General features: G+C 50.2%; 1 protein-coding gene and 1 long non-coding RNA gene across 3 annotated transcripts in view; one reads left to right on the forward strand and one right to left on the reverse strand.

Moving 5' to 3' along the window:
• LOC135914650 (histone deacetylase complex subunit SAP130-like) overlaps nt 1-19,736 on the forward strand; it is a 612,247-nt gene that overhangs the window by 460,853 nt on the left and 131,658 nt on the right. The window contains exon 1 of one of the 2 annotated variants that reach the window (XM_070532047.1): nt 11,963-12,168. The exons of the other annotated variant lie outside the window; for it this stretch is intronic. The gene's annotated coding sequence lies outside the window, so the exon portion shown is untranslated. Of the gene's footprint in view, nt 1-11,962; nt 12,169-19,736 lie in introns of those variants that run through there. 2 annotated transcript variants of the gene reach the window in all.
• LOC139054660 (uncharacterized) overlaps nt 1-19,736 on the reverse strand; it is a 111,221-nt gene that overhangs the window by 75,262 nt on the left and 16,223 nt on the right. The window lies entirely within an intron of this gene.

Consider the following 19,736-nt stretch of genomic DNA (forward strand, 5'->3'; position numbering starts at 1 on the left):
GAACTAGTTCGGTGCGTGAACAATGATTCCGGAGTTCCCCAACGCGGAGCTGATTTGACACGCATGGACAAGCTGCCGCGGGAACTACGTATTCTTGTGCTTCTCACGCTTCGGAGTGGCGCAGAACAACGAGCGACCCTCGATCGGCTCCGATAGTTCCCGGAACGGCACCCCGCGCGGTTGCCTCTGTGTACAGAGCGCGGTTGCCTTTGTGTACGTAAACTGATCTGCAGTGCAGCGGCGAGTTGGTGATGAGTAAACGAACAGTCGCCGCGTCGTATGACCGGCGGATCGAGTGTATAAAAACTGTGGTTGTGCGAATGCTGAGGACACTTCTCTTGAGCAGTCATGTTAGACTGAGTCACTTCTCTCATGCAGTCATGTTGGACTGTTACTCTTTTTCTCAAGCAGTCATGTTAGACTGATTTAATTTCTGTAAATAAACCCTTTTTCCTCGTTCTCGATGAGAAACAGTTCTTCACTTCATCAACGATCTCAGCGTAAATAAGTTGGACGACGGCATGGGCCAGCTACCTTCGAATTCATGCCGTACTCCAATCTTGGCAAAGGACCACGGACGATGGGATTGAGCCCCCAATCCTGACAGCCTCTAGAATGAGGTCGTTCAACGCGTTCACTGAAAGCAGCAGCATGACGAAATTTCATTTATTGCATTTATCGTAGCCTTGAGCACCCGAAGGCCTTTAATGAAAGTTAGTTTATTTCATTTATTGTAGCCTTAAAGAGGTCCGAAGTCGTTGCATAAAATGGGTGTAGTAGTATCGGTCAAATTCAGGTTTTGAACATTTGCTTTTAGGCGAGAAGTATCAGGTCCCGCGCACAGCTTTTCATGGGGAAGACCAAATTAGCCAGGCAACACTGGTCTGAAATTAGGCAACCGTAAAATTTTTAACATCGCAAAGATATGGCACGCACTTTACGTACGTAGCGATTGCAGTCATGGTTTGTAACGTTTAGGAAAAGAATACATATAGTTGTCGGCAGTTCAGGGATTAAAAAGACAGCGACAGTCTTAAAGCCAAATTTGTATATTGAAGTTCTGTAGTGGCAGGCAGATCGCTTTACTATTTTACTAGCAGAAGATGAAGCTGGTAAAATACGAGCCCAGAGGATACAACGATTGGAAACGTCGCCTTGGTACACTCAAAACAACTGTCACTGACGCCACAGGTTGTGACTATATACGACTGGCGGAGACCGTAGTTTATCGCAGGCTATTATTCAAAAATGAATCACACTGCATTCGAAAAAAAGAAGTCAATGTGTAGACTTGTCGATATTTTGTGCATATAGTGAAAGGCACTCATCCACGATACATAAACGACGTTATACTGCCGGCACAATTTGAAAGGGCAGGTGACTGAGGAAGGGAAACACGGCCAATTCAAGTGCGATTGCTAACTGTTAAGTCGGATTTCTCAGTCGAACAAACGCTAGGAAACTTTCGAAGCGGTAACCTAGAAATATGTCGTAAATTTGTGTTTGCATTCAGTTTTCTTCAAGCTTTGTCAATGATCATTAACATTCCTGCACTTCCCTCCCGACACTGCCTTTCCGATAAGAACTGGACCTAAATACTTCTGTCCTATGCTCTGGCCTCTCCGTGTGACATGTGACATTGGTTACAATCATGCAGGGCTGCGCCAAAGGTCTCTTACCGGAAGCCACGTGACATCGTGGCGTCGATGCGGCTGATGGCACAGACGAACAACAGTTTTAAATAAAGTTTCGGGCATCGATTAATCGATCATTACTTCCTTGCGTTTCGTACACGTTCCATCTCCGAAATGAACACGTGGATCAATATAGTCGACTTTTCTAGATACGTGCACAACTCGACGCCACATTTTTTCTGCCAATTTGCTTAGACGAACATGATGGATGCACTCGTGACAAAATCGATTAGGTGCGTTGAACGCCAATCTCACAACGGAGAAAACTCACGTTCAGTTCCGGCTGGTGTACGTTTATTATTATTTTGATGAAGGTTGAAAACACTTGTCACTAAGGTTTTCTGTTGCACATACGCATAACTACCTTCAAGATACTATGACCTGTAGTACGAAGGGAATTGCAGAATCAAGCTTCTCCACACGACAGCTTTTATTGCAGAGAAGCCAGCTCTAAAGGTGTTTGCAGAACGTATACATGCAGACCGTATGCAGAAACGACCTAATATATATATATATATATATATATATATATATATATATATATATATATATATGTGTGTGTGTGTGTGTGTGTGTGTGTGTGTGTGTGTGTGTGTGTGTGTGTATAGAGAGAGAGAGAGAGAGAGAGAGAAACTGTCTTTGACAGGAAGAGATTTTAAGGAGGCGTGGTGCGAGCCCCCCAGTCCAGGGCCCCACTGGCCTCTGCCGCCTGCCTGCCATGGCTAATTGATGACTTTTGTCCTGTCAAGTCAGAATGGGCAAACTGTGCCTCCCATTGCTCCATTGTGTCATTGCTATTTGACCTATGAGGGCGCTTAGTGCACTCCCAGGTTACTTGTCTTAGGGTGCGTATGCCACCGCACCAAGAGCAGTTGGCCCTATAGCGAGTGGGACAAATGGCGTTTAGCAATTTTGGATGCAAGAATACCCCAGATTGTATATTGCGCCAATCGGCGGCCTCTTCCCCGCGAAGTTGTGGGTGAGGCGGCGGGTATTTTCTGCGGACTCCGCGCTGATGAGCAAGGACGTCTTTGGCATTCAGATTGATGGGATTTCGAGAGGGATAGTGCGATTGGTTGGAGTTGAAAGAGGACGCCGTCGCTCGGTTGGCACACCCTCGAGCTAACCCGTTAGCCTGTTCGTTCCCTTGTACCCCCGCGTGTCCAGGGCACCAGAGTAGGCGATGACGGTGGTTGGGAAACTTGGGAATTATCGTGAAGCTAGCCGCAGTCACGTGCCCCTTGAGAAACATGCGACATGTCTCCCGGGAGTTCGTGACCACAACCGAGTACCTTTGCGAACCCTCTGCGTGAGCGGAGGCGATCGCCACTGCTAACATTTCGGCCGAGGTGGCGTATCCTGCCGTGGTGTCCGGTTATCTGCTGCTGGCAGATGGCGTTCACGACTGCCAGGGCATTACCAGAGCATACCTCCTTTGGTAGTGCTGCCCGGTTGCTTCTGCATAAGCAGCTGTGTCCATGTAGTACGTTAGTACCTAGGGTTATTAGAGTACTTCGATTGAATATGTTGTGCGCTTGCTTTGCGCCTTTCCTTGTACTCGCGATGCATGTTCTTGGCGATATGAACTACTGTAATTTTGGATCTCGCCGAAGGAGGGAGAGGTACGGCCTGTTCGGTGAGATAAATTGGGTGTTCATGTGGATACTGTTCGCGTAAATATTGTGTTATATGACAAAAACGTTAAAAGCAGGCCGATGCAGCTTATGTATTAAGTGGCTCTTTTGATTAGACTTTACATTATTAAATAAATAAATAAATAAATAAATAAATAAATAAATAAATAAATAAATAAATAAATAAATAAATAGAATTGTGGGCATATATAAGGTGTAAAAGAGGCATTCACCAAAAATTACGCAAACAAAGTTTTCACTTTTCTTGGCTAAGCGCCATTTGAATGCTGCCCTTAAAGGCAGAACAAATTCAGTACACCCAAGCTTGACCGACGCATGTTCCGATATTTTTCACCGGCGGTACCGAGGACCGCTGGGCGTTCCGCCGGCGTGGCCATCGCCTTGGCTTGGTGATGCCGCTGGGCCGCTTCGACGCAAGCTGCACTGCGGTGCACCGGCCGAATGCGCCGCCCGCTCCAGGAACGTTCGGCTGCGCGTTCTCACCGAAGTGTCTAGAATACACATGCACCGAAGCTCAGAGTACCAGTACACTCTACTCTGGGGTGCTAGTTTTGATGCTGTTGAATTTGGAAATGGCGGCATTCTGAGCCGATAAGGGGCTGCTGTGGGCCTCTCTGATTGGCTCAAAATGCCACCGTTACCTTATTCCACGACATCGCGGAGTTAGACAATGCCCAGAATAGCACCGCTTGTCACACGGCCACTTCAGGGCTCCGACGCAGGCTGCACTGCTGCGGGCCTTTCTTTGATTGCCATTTGGTGTATACTGACCACGCCGCCGCAGGCCGCTGCAAGCCGTAGTCAAAACCCGCTGTGTAACTGCACTAAACAGCCTTGCTGTAAGGAACATTCGCAGGCGCAGTTACGCGTATGCCAGTCCTATCAACTCGTATATATATCAGAGAGAGAGAAGCTGCACAAGGGAGTCCTCACCGTCCTTCGGAAGTCCCAGACGTCCGTATTGACGTAGCCCAAAAATCTATACCCAACACTTTGCAATCGGTTCTCTAGATCTGATGCTTGCACCACGACTTTCTCTGGCCGTTGCGTCCGTCAGATGTTCCTCCACACACTTGGTTTCGGGACGCCGGCTCGAGGCGACAAGACGCGCGACGGAACGGCTTCGTTGAAATCACCCGAAACACCAGAAATATCAACAGCATTGGTGCCATTTTCGGCACAAAGCAACACGTAGTGGACCGGCACCTCAGGACGCAATTTGGGTGAGTTGAATGGTTTTTCGAAGCTCTACGGCTGCTCCTCCGAAGACTACGTGTGAAAGGAGTCGCTAACCCTAACCGCCGGAGCCTCGCCGGCGGCTGGGCACGTCGACGCCTAAAGCGTCATGGACGAAGAGGCAACCATGGAACCGCACGATCAAAACGGCGAGGAAGAATGCATTACTATTCCAACCGTAATACGCCACGCCAAGCCCAAGACCGTCATTCTGTGGCTGGGGACTAAAATCAACTAAACAGAAGCCATGCCCTACCATGTGAGCGCTGCCATCACGGCAGCAACTGGATTTACTACAGCCGAATCTCGGGACGTCACTACCCAAGTTAGACAGCTGCAGAGCCTTGTAGTTTTGGAAAGCGGGCGGAAATCTGAGAAGCTCGCCGCACTCAAGACATTGCAGTTCGGAGGGGAACAACACAAAATAATAGCATACGTGGCGCATGAGCCGGATAACGCAAGAGGTGTAGTTAAAGGGCTCCCACTTGACCTCCCGGACGACGAACTGACAACAGTCATAACGCTTGAACATCGTGAACTTCTAGCAGCGAGAACACTGGGCCGTTCAACAGCTATACTCATCACTGCCAAGGGACCAGCGCTACCCAAGAGAGCCCTACTTGGGAGATCAGTCACCAAAATACGACCATTCCGTCCCAAGGCGGTCCAGTGTACAACGTGCTTCACCACTGGGCATCAGCCGGCATCTGCCCCAATGCGCGGAATATTGTGCGGTGTGAACAATGCGGGCTTCAATTCCCACCGGACCAAAGACCGTATAGAACATTGCACGAGTGCGAAATGAAGTGTGCGAACTGCGGCGGGCCTCATGGGGCGAGAGATCCCGACTGTCCAAAGAAACAACAAGCAGACCGCATGGCCAGATTGGCGGCCGAAAAACGCAAGCAACACACGTCAAGGAAACAAAACACGAGCAATCGACACCCGAAAGCATACCGCAATAAGCCACCAACTAAAAACGACACCAACTACCCAACGCTGAAGACACAGGATCGCTTCGACTGCCTGAGAGAACCAACACCTGAGAACGTGCTGAGGCGCTCCGAAAACTACGGCAGCTTACCTGACCTCAGTAGGCGACAACCACACGAGGGCACTACACCACCAACGAACAACGCTAAGAACAAGGCAAACAAGAAACCTCAACAAGGCGGTGCAGAAGTCAAAGGAGCATGCATGGAGGCCACGGGCAGAGGTAGGTCCCGCTCCTCAGGGTCGTACTGACGACAAAAACAAAACTAACCCTCCTCATAACCCCACTCAGTCGCATGTGTATCGTATCTTGGGCGCCGAGCGCCACACGTGTTCCGCGCAAGTGCATTGTATGTGCATGCACCATGTGCATGCTGTGCAAACAACTTATCTGTTCTTGATAAATAGACACACCCCTTCCTAAAACTAAAACCTATATATGTACACATGTTCAATAAATCGGGGTTCTTTCCCCCACTGCCCCGGCCCAGCATGTTCGTCTTCCTAGGCGCTACGATACAGCATGCACGACAAGAATCATGGTCAGGAAAGCTGCATACAGGAAGAAACAACCAATGACGGCACGCTTGCCTACATTCTCAAAGAAATAGCAGAAATTCGAAAAGAACAAGTAGATTTGAGAAAAGATGCAGAACGCGACAGAATAGTAGCGGAAATGCAAAAACAACTCGTTGCCATTACACAACAACTTGCCGCGCTAACGCAAAGTGTGGAAACTTTACAACGAACCTTTAGAAAACGACTCCTCGCAAGGGAGAAAACGCACCCCTATAAACAAGGCCATTCTAGCAGTTATGGAGATTAATGACAGCAAACGTAACTCACGACACGAAGCGGCTGTTACCATATGGCAATGGAATTGTAGAGGAATACGCCGTAAAAAGAACTCTCTGATACAATACCTCACACACACTGCGCATAAGCCGGACGTAATAACTATTCAGGAGACCAATACACCGATCTCCCTACCGGGTTACACGGCCTACAACAATCCAAGTATTACACACCGGTCCCGAAGGCGAACCGATGATGATCCGATTAGTTATCCTACAATGACAGTGACACTGGTGGCGAACCAACATACGACCTTACACAAGGACCTCAGTCATATGAACAACGGAGAAGAGGAAAGCGTATTGGTTAAATGCCGCTTCTTCAAACGATACGACTTAACCATTATTAACACCTACCGTACTCCTAAAGGAGGGGCTTATCGCAAAGCATGGACGAGCTTGCTCAAAGAGCATGGCAAGAAGGACTTGCTATGGGTAGGCGACTTCAACAGCCACCATGAGGCGTCGGGCTACAATCATAGTACACCAAACGGAAGGCAACTCCTACGAAACGCAAGTGATGCCCACCTATCGCTTCTGAATGACATAGAAACTCCCACTCGTATTGGAAACTCAGTGGAAAGAGACACAAACCCAGACCTGATCTGGGGCCGGACAGCTAAGGAAGTGGAGTGGAAAAACACCGGGGAAACGTTGGGTAGTGATCACAGCATCATAAAAATAATCATTCCCATACCACAGAAGCAATGCACGACTAAAAGAAATCGCACTACAGCTACAAATATCACAGACTGGGATGCTTCCAGGAGTCTTCTCCAAGGAGCGCGTTCTCATAACCCGGAAGAATGGGCGAGAACACTACGCACCGTGCACAAGGACACAACTATAAGACAGTACAAAGAACTGAAGACCACCCGCAAATAGACAGACACCTACTTAACCTATGGGGCAATAGGCACAAGCTACTCAGAAAATGGCGAAAGAACAAGCTGAACAAGCGCTTAAAAGCCCGTATTGATAGCATCACCAAGGAGGCGCAAGAATACGCCGACAAACTCGCAACTGACAACTGGATGCAGATATGCGAGCAAGCCGGAAACATGCACACAAGCCGAGCCTGGTCACTTTTTCGGGTGCTTCTTGGGCAACCCAGGAGAAAGAACCACCTGGAGGCGATCCAACTGAGGGAGGAAATCGGAGCGCACGATCTCGCAGAACAAATAGCCAACCATTTCTTCCCTTCGGCCACCTTACAGAAAGATCAGCGACAACTACCATCCACACAGGATGGCGGCGAGGTACCTGCAGACCAGCCATTTACAATTGGGGAGCTTAAAACAGCCATCAATGCAAGCAAAAGACACACGGCACCAGGACCGGACGGCATCACAAACGAGATGCTACGCAATGTGCCAGACACACAACTGGAACAGCTACTGCCTATCATAAACCAAGCTTGGGAAAGCGGTGACATACCGGAGACCTGGAAAATGGCTACTGTGATCCCAATACCAAAGCCCTATAAGACCCCAAGCGCCATTGGCCACCTGTGACCCATTTCTTTAACATCATGTCCACGAAAAATTATGGAACGAATGACCCTTACACGACTCCTATGGCAGCAGGAATGTTGCACTTCTGTCGATCCTCGAGTCATTGGTTTTCGAAAGCACATGCGCACACAGGATGCGATGCTTGTCATACAAGAAATATACAGAGCAGATAGCAGCAGCCAACTCAGAGCCGTAGTGGGGTTGGATATCAAAGGAGCATTTGATAACGTTACCCACCAAGCGGTACTCGAAGAACTGCAAACCATGCAACCAGGTCAAAAGCTTTACAACTACGTAAAAGGGTTTCTTACAAACCGTACGGTTACCGTGAAGGTAAACGAAGAAGAGTCCGAAAAAAGGTACCTGACAAGAGGTTTACCCCAAGGGTCGATTCTTTCACCCACACTATTCTTGCTAGCATGCTGCCAACTCTCTTGAGGCGTGTAGAAGACCTTCACTTTACAATTTATGCGGACGATATTACGCTCTGGGCCCGCAGAGGATCTCCAGCTGAAATTCAAGAGACACTGCAAACAGGTGTATATTAACGTCACGGCGCTATACCTTTAAGAAAGGCGCCTCGCCCTGTCCAGTGCCAAGTGCGAGCACATAGTGGTAATCAACCAAAGAGAACCGCAGGCAGAAGAGGAACGAAAACTAATAACACTACAAGTGAACCAAGATATTGTCCCGAGAAAAACGCATATCAAGGTCCTGGGCTTTTGGCGGCAGGACAATGGTAAGGCGGACGTTAGGGTGCGGCAAACAATTCAGCAGCTCCATGCATGAAGTCAAGAGGCTACTTACAAGAACCTCCGGCGCCGCACACGTGCTCTCATACCTCCGTGTGCGGTAAACCTCCCCCGCGGTCTTACCCGTGCCGAGGAGGTTGCGCTTCGGAGGATCCGGGTCGGGGTAGCCCTCACTCCTGCCGTGACTAGGAAGTGGCCACACTTTCACCCGCTATATCCTCGTCCTGAGTGTCCACTCTGCAAGTCGCGAAATGTTGAAGCCGACATCCACCACCTGCTGTGGGTTTGCCCTGCACTAAAACCGACGAGGCTCCGGCACCTCGCAGCAGCGGGACTCGCCGCATAATCTGAGCCACTACACTGCTTGGACGCAGGGACCGCATTATCGATCCCTCTTGGACTTCATTAAGTCAGCAAATCTTTTTTCATTCATTTAATCATCCTTATTCACCCCCATACCCTTGTATGCCCTGAGGCATTTATCCTCGCATTAAAAAAAAAGAACAACACAAAGGGTGAGAGGTATCAAAGAGCACCAACTCAGAAGACTCACCACGGCCCTGGCTATACCTCGAATAATGTACCAATATCCATACTTGCAAGCCACCAAAACACAATAAGGCAAGCTTGAAACCATGCTCCGGCAGATAACGAGAGTTATTCTAGGCACCCCTGCATATTCGCGATCCAACCGAGTCGATGAGACGGCAGTGCTGCCTAAACTGGATGAGCTGAAACAACTTCACCAAGAGGCACAATTTAGTCGCCTGAAGCTATCTAGACAGGGACGGGCATTTATGCGTGATCTAGGCTACGATGTCCCACAATGCCCAGACAGGGAATGACAATATCCCCCGTGGGACACGCTAGACCGTATTACCGTCGACCAAATACCTCGAGATATGGGGGCAGACACACAACCAGAAAGACGACAAAGTCGAACACTACACCTCAAGGACGACACCGAAGACTGGATCCTATACACGGACGCCTCTCCAAATAATCAAGGCTTCTGCACAGGGGTGGCAACCGACTCTACGCCTTTATCATGGGGCCTACACTTCAATATTACATCACAACATCAAGCGGAACTTACAGCTGTCGTGGAGGCCGCGACCATGCCAAATCCATACGAACGAAATCTGCTCATTCGAACAGATAGCCAGCTGCATGCAGGGCACTCGCAGTCAGGAGCGTTTCCGCGGCACTACCCTCAGCATTAACAACGCACCTCAACGCACACCCTAACATTAGAGAGCGGATTCAGTGGATTTCGAGTCACACAGGGATCAGAGGGAACCAAGTGGCACATGCCACATCCCGCGCAAATCTCCCAGGCCCTCCTCTGTGGTGGCCGGACCCACTGATGTCTGAATGAGCAATATATGCCTTCACGCGGGCGGAAAGGCGCGAGAAACTATACGATTTACGAAACAATTCCTTGAAGTATCCACAAGCAGACACACACATGAAGCGAAGAGAGGTGGTACTATGGAGGCGTGCACAGACGCGCTCTCTCTTGTCCCCACACTTCCAACACTACATACAAGGTTTGCCTGGTAAACCTGCTTGCATGGCATGTGGCGGCTTCCCGGATAATGCTCACATTCCGTGGGGTTGTCCGGGTAGCCGTCCCGCTATTCAAGCTAGCCTTGCCAAACTCTCACCCATCCGTAGACCTACGGCACTTGAAGAGTGGCTGGCGGACTCCTCCTGCGACTACGTACGTGCCATGATCGAGCTCATCACGACGCTCGGCTTGGCAGACAACTAGAATAAAGCGGGCGAACACGGACCAGGGTTCTTGAATAAAGTTTACTCTCTCTCTCTCTCTCTCTGACTTTAAACGCGGCTTAGCTGCTTCGCCGGCGCTTGGTCGCTCAGTCTCGCCATGGATGAAGCACGCGCCGGTGCGAGCGCGTCAACTCTTCGCCGCCGGCGCCAGGCTGAGCCTGAGATCCCTGCCGATATAGCTCGCCGAGAAGGAACGCCGAAGAACCGCGTCTAACCATGCTTAACAGAGCTTTCCCTCGTATAACTAGGTTCAAGCCCAGCCCCAGCCACCTTTTTTATCACATTTGATACCGACCACGGCGGCACTCAAGAACCGTTGTGATCTCCGCAGCAACCTGAACGCGTACAACGTGAGCGGCTCAGGGCGTAAGCGACGCTCTGCTAAAACTGCGCGTTCGCGTTTCACGCGCTCTGAGGCACTGCAGATTACTGCGTTGATCGCTGATCTCACTTTTTTATGCGAAGCATATTACGAGGGCTCAACCCAGCTCCTCAGGCGCGGCGGTGACCATGAAATCACGTGACACCGTGACGTCACGACAGAGGAGAAGTGGCTTTGGCTCAACTCTTGCAAGACGGGCTGGGTGGGAATCGAACCAGGGTCTCCGGAGTGTGGGACGGAGACGCTACCACTGAGCCACGAGTACAACGCTTCAAAGCGGTACAAAAGCGCCTCTAGTGAATGCGGTGTTGCCTTAGAAACGCGCTGTTTCTAAGGCGTGCGTCTCTTGCTCAGGCGCACATTTCGTTGCCGCGCCGAACGCTGCTTTGCTCGACGCTCACCGCGTCCAATGCGGGGCGCGTAGTCGCTGCCCTGTAGCCCATTGTCTTACACCCCTTGGCGGGTCGACGGGAACGCTGTCGCGTTCCACTCTTGAAGGCGAAGAAGTAATGCATGAGTTGTTTCTTCGTCTAGCCGAACCAAATATAGCCAAGCAACAGCAGTTCACCAGGCTAAACAGTGGTTCAACAACTAAAATAAAGGCTAGTATGCTTCGCATCCTGGGCTTAACCTTACCTAAGCCACAGCCATTTTTTTTTTCACTAAGCGCATCTCCCAGATACGCAAGTGGTGGCAGAAGCGACGCGCAGTCGGCTTACCTGCAAAGCTACAAAAGAAGCGCATTGGACGCACTGCGCCGCTCGGCTCCATCGACGCGGCAGCGGAGCGATGGCCGCGTTCCGTCTTCTTCCGCTGCCGGCTTGAGTGTCGTGCGTCGCGTCGGAGCGGCGTTGCACAAACGCTGCATGTTGCCAAACGTGGCGCCTTAAGGCAACTTTGGCTTAACGTTTACAGATCGCTCACAGCTGCTCAGCGGGCTCAACGCCGCAGCGAGCGGCCTGACAAGCTGCAGCGGCCATGATTAAGAAAGTGAGTGTTACGCAGTATATGCAAGGCAACCAAGGCAACTTCTATAGGAGGCTAGGTCAGATTTGTTGCCTTGCTCCTTTGCAGTTAGAGCAGCGAGCTACCGTACAGATGGCTTTGCGGTGGGCCGGAGATCCCCCTGCTGGCACGGTGGCCACGCCAGCGTTCACATCCCGATATCTCGACAAGCTGCTCGACCCGAATTGTGACACCTGGGAACATGGGTGAGCCGGCAACAGAGCACCACCTGTGGACGCGTCCTGGCCTACCCACAGCGTCACACAGCTGCTTTGCTGGGCTACGCAAGGTGCGTCAGGTTCGCCTTTTACAGCGAAAGCTGTATATGACTAACCTTCCGTAGTTTTTTTCCGGCAACAGAAACGGACTCAGCGGTAACAAACCCATACGGGTGCAGTGCGGTGGTGCAGATGTCAAAATGCGGAACAGATTAGAACGTTCGCCGTGAATAGCGTGACGTCAAGGTTATAGCAGTATATAAGCAGGAGAGGTATCGGCGCTAAAAACAGCTGCGTTATTGAGGGGGCGGACACGTATAGTTCGTACACCCGAATAGCAACATGCGTACGAGGAGCGCCGGAGGGAACAGCAACGAGAATGTAAACGGCGCCGGCGCGAAACGGCCTCCGACGAAGGACGTTCCCGCGATGCTGAATGAAAACGACAATCGCGAGCCCGGGCACCTCCGAACGACCAACGACGCCAGACTCGCAACGCAAAGAAAAAAAAAATGACAACCGTTCCACTCTGTGAAGATGGAATGGCAGCGAAAGCACTTAGCGTTTCGTTTGAGAGCTTTGACTGTCGTCAGCTTTCGCGGCCATTCCGTTTTCACATAGTGGAATGGTTGCCATTTTTATTTATTGCGCTAGCAATTATATGGACACTCCAGGCGCAGTTCTGCTGTCGTCGTAGTCGTGATGTTCCGTATAAAGTCCATGCGCGATAGCATCGTTTGCGCGCGCCGTATTCTCTATGTGCGAGTGAAACGAGGGTCACCGGAAGCTCGGGCGGCTCAATCTCGCGCGCGCAAGGGAGGAAAGCGGAGAGGGAGTACGCCGCCTTTCTTCGCGCTTGTGGTACCGGGGGGAGGGAAGGGACGGGGGGCGGCGGCGTTCTACTCCAGCGGCTGTAAAGCCCCTTAAACTTCGTAAAGTAGTGCCATGCTTTGAAGAATGCCGCCTCCTCCTCGCGCTCTCTGGCCGAGGCCGCCGCAGCGACGCTATTGGCCTAATAGCATCACATGGGCCCACGCGCCTTGCTTCAGCGCCATTTTTGCTCGAGACGCGTCTACGGAGTGGCGAGGAGCACATGTTGGGGCCGTTGCTACACTCGAGCAATGTAGGTGGCGCCACGGTCGAGGAGGGAGCGCGAAAGAGAGGAGAAACGAGGAGGAGTGAAGGCGGAGGAGGAGAGTGGCACTTAAGGGGCTTTAAGCGGCTGCAGCGTACGGCGCGCCCCCGCGGGCGCCCTATCTTGAAACCGATCTGCGATGTGGACAAAGTGCGCTGTCATGCGGGCCTCATCTTCAAAGCGATCTGCCATGTGGACAAAGTGCGCCGAGTGCTGGTAGCTTCGTGTGCGCTGTGCTTTCGACGCTTAGTTCGCGGGGAAGCGAGAGGCAGCATGAAGGTAAATTCGCTTGGTGCTGCTGCCGCGCTTCGTCACTCCAGCGTTTTGACAGCGAGTTTCCAAGTGAGATCATCAAGTGAGATGTGTTTATGCTTACCTGTGCGCGCTTGATACCATGCTTGTATATTTAGCTAGTAAGCATATGTGTACAAGTTTATACGGCCGATAAAACTACTATCCTTACTTCGTATAGTTGTCTACTGATTTGCTATCGCAATCAATGGCTCGCCTTTCGGGCGAAAGTGGGACTTCTTTTTCTCACGTGTAACGCGGACTGATTAAGACTGACAACTTCCTAAAATCCACGGGTCTAGCGTTTAAAGCGGAACCCTTGGATCAGAAGACTGACAACGCCTGACGGTACACTCTTAGGCAAAGTTACACCCTTTGGCATGCCCCTTCTGCCACACAGCAATAATCGTTATCTGCCTTGATGCGTTTCCTTTCTTTAACGCTGCGAGCCCGGAACTTTCCAGCAACAAACGGCACGCGTGTTATCAGAAGGGGTACTCCAAAGGGTGTAAACTGTATGCTGATAAAGGCCGATCCACACGACGGACCAAGTCCGCGGGCCGCTCGGTGACGTGATGCGACGTCACGGCCCGCCGTGCTCCGGTCCGGCGCAGAGCACATCCACACGGCGGGCCGTGTAGGGGTTGGAGGACGGACTTCGGGATGAAAACACAAAACTTGGGAGTATTTATTTTACATTATATACGGAGAGGTGAGAGTCAAGTAACACTTGTATAGTCATTACGGGCCGGCAGCAACTCGGACGCTGCGACCCGCGGCAAGAAGTTCGAGAGAGGTCAAACAAGGGAATCAGGGAATGCCCTGGTCTCTCTGGAATGCTTCTTTTAAACCCTTCGAGGACTGGAAGTCGCGTCATGTTCGACCAATGGGAGGGTCCGCTCAGATGACGCCATTTTCAGCCAATGGTTGGCGCCCGTATCGCGTTCTCACACCCGGCGGCTCTCTGCGGTCTTGCCTCGCAGACTTGCAATGCGCTTCTTCCAAGATGGAGAATGGGGGGGTGCTCATGCTCCATTGTCCGAGGGCCCACCTGCTCCCGGTGCTACGGCCGCGCAGCGGTAGCAAATGTCTTCTTCAAAGGCGATGAAGAGGTACGCTTGGGCCTTCCCGGCACGTCCGGCTGTCACGGCGCATCACCGCCATCTTGGTTTGGCACCCACTTTACTTCCAACAATGCCGTGCTATCCCCTCGCTTTCTGGAAAACTCAAGCATTGAATAGTTCCTCGGCGGCACACGACCTGGGGGCCGCCAACTTGTTTGCACGTGTCTTGCCTGAGGAATGTGGAATCCCTGTTTCTGCATTCCTCAATTAGCTGTGCTGCGATTCGATGTGGTCTGGCGAACTCGAAGTAGCCTCAGGAAACGGCGCCATATCTAACAGCCGCCATAGCAGACGGCAGAGCAGACCAACCAGCTACACTCTCGGCCAGAGTGTTATCATTGTTATCATTCCGGCTCAAGTCCCACAAAGCAGGGAACTGCTCAACGAGGTATACAAAATGAAAAAAACCTCCTCGTCACTCCAAGAGGACACGGTGTTTAAAAAATATATCTGCCGCACGCAAGTGTAGGCGGAACGGCGGACATGAACCGACTGGCTTTTGCTGAGCCGAAAACTATATTGGATTTGGCTGAAGACACTCTGTTGCCAGACAACATTCGTTGGCTAAGCCAAAATTGCTGTGGTTTGCATGCGGTCCGCCGCCAAAACGGAAGCGGGAAAAGCCTCGGCGATTTGTTGGACCGCGAGGGCCGCGGTCTTGCGCGGGCCAACGGCAGTACGCACGAACTGGTGACGTCCTATTACGTGATGCGCGGACCGCGGTCCAAAAGAGCAATTTGGTCCGTCGTGTGGATCGGCCTTAACGCGCGTGCCGTTCGTTACTGGAAAGTACCGGGTTCGCAGCGTTAAAGAAAGGAAACGCATCAAGGCAGATAACGATTATCGTTGTGTGGCAGAAGGGGCAAGCCAAAGGGTGTAACTTTGCCGAAGAATGTAGTAACGTTGGTCCGAAGGGTAAATCTGGACATGTAGGGCATTTTTACTTCCTTTCTTTGCCCACTCATTTCCTATCATCAAACATGTTGAAAACAGCACTGGAACTGTACGTGCACGGGAGAAACTTTCGTTGCCAACAAACACGTATACTAAAAGGCACCCGGAACGTTTGGTATGCGCAGGGTAGCCAAAATCGAAGAAAAAAATACGGAAGAGAAGAAGAAAGAACACAGTACGACGTTCACATGTTACACAACCTCAATATCTCTCGCACACGTTTGTTTGGGGGGGTTCCCTGCTATAGCTACATATATGGGCCCGCCATTTCGGTTCGGCGTTCCGTGGGAAACGCCAGCAAATTTGGCCGAGCCCCCCCACCCATAAACCGGACCCGTCATCCTGCACACGTATATACGCCGTATACGCATAAGCGAGAAATTGAGGCGCGCATCGGTCGTACGGCCTGCACGACGCCCGCCGCATCATCCCGTTTTCGCCCCCCCCCCCATTTTTTTTTTTATTTGCGCGCAATACACGTCCACGCGCTCCTCTCCGCGCGCACTTCCTTGTGGACGCATATATTGCTTCCGTCGGTGTTTCTTTTGTTTCTCTCTTTTTTTTTCTCTCTCTCTCTCCGTGTGTGTGTGCTTGTATTGCTTCCTCTCTCACTCTCTTCCTGGCCGCCTAATGTTCCGAAACGGTGCGCACGACGGCGTCCTTCCCGCGTGGTCCATGCGTGGAGAGAGAGAGAGAGATAGATAGAGAGGGAGGGAGGGAGAGAGAGCGCCTCTGCTACGTCTACACACCCTCGCCACGCGCGCGCCGTGATTCCTCGCATAGGCGATGCGGCTGGCCGAGCGGAGATGAGAGATGGCGCGTGTCGTGATTTGCGCATGACTGTGCACGCGCGCTCCATCGCCGCAACGCTGTAGCGCGAGCGCGCGCGACCATCATCGGTTTTTCGCCGACGGTGGGTGACTGCCCTTGCGGCGCCCTTCATTTCCCAACGCCCCTTACCCCATCCGCCACGCACTTGCTCTGCATTTCGCAAGGGAGAGAAACAAAAGAAAGAATGAAAGAAAAAGGGCCATTTGGCATCCATTGCTACACGGCGGGCGCGCGTGAGAAAAATGGCGTCATCGCATAAATAGCGCAGCGTGCACCGTGACTTTGTCGATAACACCGGACAGCGTTCGAAAAGAAAAGGCTACATGCAGTTACGGTATATACCGTAACTTCGCGGTCAGCCACAGGAGAGATGAACATTTGTCGGCGAATGACAAATATGCGTGAACAGATAGCGTAAATGGGCAGATTTGAATTGAATTCTGGTGTTTTACGCGCCAAAACCACGATTTGGTTACGAGGCACGGGATGGTGGGAGAGTCCGGATTAATTTTGACCACCTTGGGATTTTTAACGCACCCCCATTGCACGGAACTCGGCATTTTTGGCTTTTTTGCATTTCGTTTCCATCTAAATGCGGTCGCCGCGGCCGGGATTTAATCCCGCGACCTCGTGCTTAGCAGCTCAGCACCATATAGCCGCTAAGCCACCACAGCAGGTAATGGACAGACTTAAAAGAACCCAGGTTTTGAGGCCGCAATTATTGCACATTTATCATCATCGACGTCGCCGCCGTTGTCATCGTCAGCTTATTTTTATGTCCACTGCAGGACGAAGGCCTCTCCCTGTGATGTCCAATTACCCCTATCTTGTGCTAGCTGATTCCCACTTGCGCCCGCAAATTTCCTAATTTCATCACCCTACCTAATTTTCTGCCGTCCTCGACTGCGCTTCCCTTCCCTTGGCACCCATTCTGTAACTCTAACAGTCCACCGGTTATTTATCTTACGCATTACATGGCCTGCCCAGCTTCATTTTTTTTCTCCTAATGTCAACTAGAATTTCGGCTATCCCTGGTTGCTTTCTGGTACACACTGCTCTCTTCCTGTCTTTTAACGTTATGCCTAATATTTTCGTTCCATCGCTCTTTGCGCACTTCTTAACTTGTTCTCTAGCTTCTTTGTTAACCTCCAAGTTTTTGCCCCATATGTTAGCGCCGGTAGATTGCAATGATTGTACACTTTTCTTTTCAACGACAGTGGTAAGTTCCCAGTCAGGATTTGGTGATACCTGCCGCATGCACTCCAATCCCTTTTTATTCTTCTGTAAATCTCCACCTCATGATCAGGGTCCCCTGTGAGTTATTGACCTATATAAACGTACTCCTGTACAGACTCAAGTCTATAGGTTGACTGGCGATCCTGAATTCTTGTTCTCTTGCCAGGCTACTGAACATTAGTTTTGTCTTTAATCTTCAACCCTGCTCTTACACTTTCTCGGTTGAGGTCCACAATCATTTGATGAAATTTGTCCTCAGTGTTGCTGAACAGGACAATATCATCTGCAAACCGAAGGTTCCTGAGATATTCACCGTTGGTTCTCGCTCCCAAGCCTTCCCAGTTTAATAGCTTGAATACTTCTTTCAAGCATACCGTGAATGGCATTGGAGAAAGTGTGTCTCCTTGCCTGGCCCCTTTCTTTAAAGGTATCTTTCTACTTTTATTGTGGAGAATCAAGGTAGCTGTGGAATCTTTGTAGATATTTCCCAAAATATTGACGTATGCCTCCTATATTTCTTTATTACGCAATACCTCTATGACCGATGGCATCTCTACTGAATCAAATGCATTTCCATAATTTATAAAAGCTATATAGAGAAGTTGATTGTATACTCCGCAGATTTTTTTTAATTAACTGATTGATGACATGGATGTGATCCATCATAGAATATCCCTTCCTGAAGCCGGCCTGTTCTCTTGGTTGACTAAGTCAGGTGTTGCCTGATTCGATTGGAAATTATCTAGTGAATATTTTATACAACATACACTGCAACATACACTGCAACATAATGGACCTATAATTCTCCAATTCTTTAGCGTCTCCTTATGGATTAGTATAATGTTGGCATTCTTCTAGCTCTCTGGTACACTTGGAGTCATGAGGCATTGCGTATGAAGAGGCGCAAGCTTTTCAAGCATATCTCCTCCATATTTGATTAAACGGAGTGTTATTCCATCTTCTCCTGCCGCCTTTGCCCATGTCGTGTCTTGCAAGTCCCTTCTAACTTCATGGCTAGCTATAGAAGGAGCATCTGTATCCTGTTCATCTCTACTTCGAATGAAAGTAGCGTGGCTGCTCTGGAAAAGGTCGGTATAGAATTATGCTGCGTTTACTATATCATCGAAATGTACAAGGTCGATGTAGAATTATTATGCTGCTTTTACTATATCATAGAAATTGCTGACGACATTACCCTGCTTATCTTTCAGTGTATATATCTTGTCTTGTCCTATGCCAAGTTTTCTTCTCACTGATTTCATGTTGTGGCCATTTTTTTTTTTTGCTGCTTCCTCAATCTTTCCCACATTATAGTTTCGAACATCCCTTATACCGGTGTCGTACGTTCATTTTTGATCGCGATGGGGCCCGATCCGGATCAAGTGCTGCTACACGGACACTTCCGATCGCGATTTTGCTTGATCCGGATCCAGACAATCGCGATCCGTGCAACGCGATCGGGCATCTTGATCGTGATCGCCGGCTGACGACCATGTAATTCCCAGAGTAGCAGACGATCTACAGGCGATAATAGCCTTACACACATTAACAAACGAATAAGATTTTCTCGAAAAAAGAAAATGAGTCTTATATCGTAATTTTATACCAATTTTAACGTGCTTTTGGACCCACAAATGACAACTGGTGCGCTTGAGCTAGCCTAAATTCGATCGGGATTGTTGGACCCTGTAGCAGTGGTCGTTTTCGATCGCGATGAAGGAATCCGGACCGAATCGGACCCGATCGTGATTAAAAGTGACCGTGTGACACCGGTATCACTTTCTTTTTGTTGATCAGTTTTGACAGTTCAGCAAATTCTATCTGAGCTCTTGAGTTAGACACTTTCATGCTTTGTCTTTTTTTTTTTATCAGGTCCTTTGTTACTTGGGAGAGCTTACATACTGGAGGGAGGAAGACAAAGAAGTGGCTCTTGTGCAGAACCCTGTTTTTCCACTGCTTTCATTTAAAGAGTATTTTTGCGTGTTTTCGGGAGGCGCCGCGCCCGAGACCTTCAGCGACGGAAGCGGAGTCAGCTAGCTAGACGTCCGGAGGAGACAGACGTCACAGC

This window comes from Dermacentor albipictus, chromosome 1, assembly GCF_038994185.2.
Source record: "Dermacentor albipictus isolate Rhodes 1998 colony chromosome 1, USDA_Dalb.pri_finalv2, whole genome shotgun sequence".
In the NCBI taxonomy this organism is placed as follows: domain Eukaryota; kingdom Metazoa; phylum Arthropoda; class Arachnida; order Ixodida; family Ixodidae; genus Dermacentor; species Dermacentor albipictus.